Genomic DNA, 242 nt, shown 5'->3' on the forward strand with positions numbered 1-242 from the left:
CGAAATTACAAGACTGAATGGGAGTCTTTTATATTTACGTATCGCAGTTTCCATCATTTGTATCAAATCGAATGTGTTATTGGCCGTGAGCAGCTCTTAATGATAAGGAAATGCGTTGTGGCGGAACAAAGGAGAGGCTGAATGTGACTTTGCATTATCACAAGCTTATAAGAAGATTCGATTAGGAAGCCAGTTAGACCTCACACAACTCTCCGCTGACAATATGGTTTGAGCCATATCAA

The sequence above is a fragment of the Penaeus monodon genome, chromosome 28, assembly GCF_015228065.2.
Source record: "Penaeus monodon isolate SGIC_2016 chromosome 28, NSTDA_Pmon_1, whole genome shotgun sequence".
NCBI classification, from domain to species: domain Eukaryota; kingdom Metazoa; phylum Arthropoda; class Malacostraca; order Decapoda; family Penaeidae; genus Penaeus; species Penaeus monodon.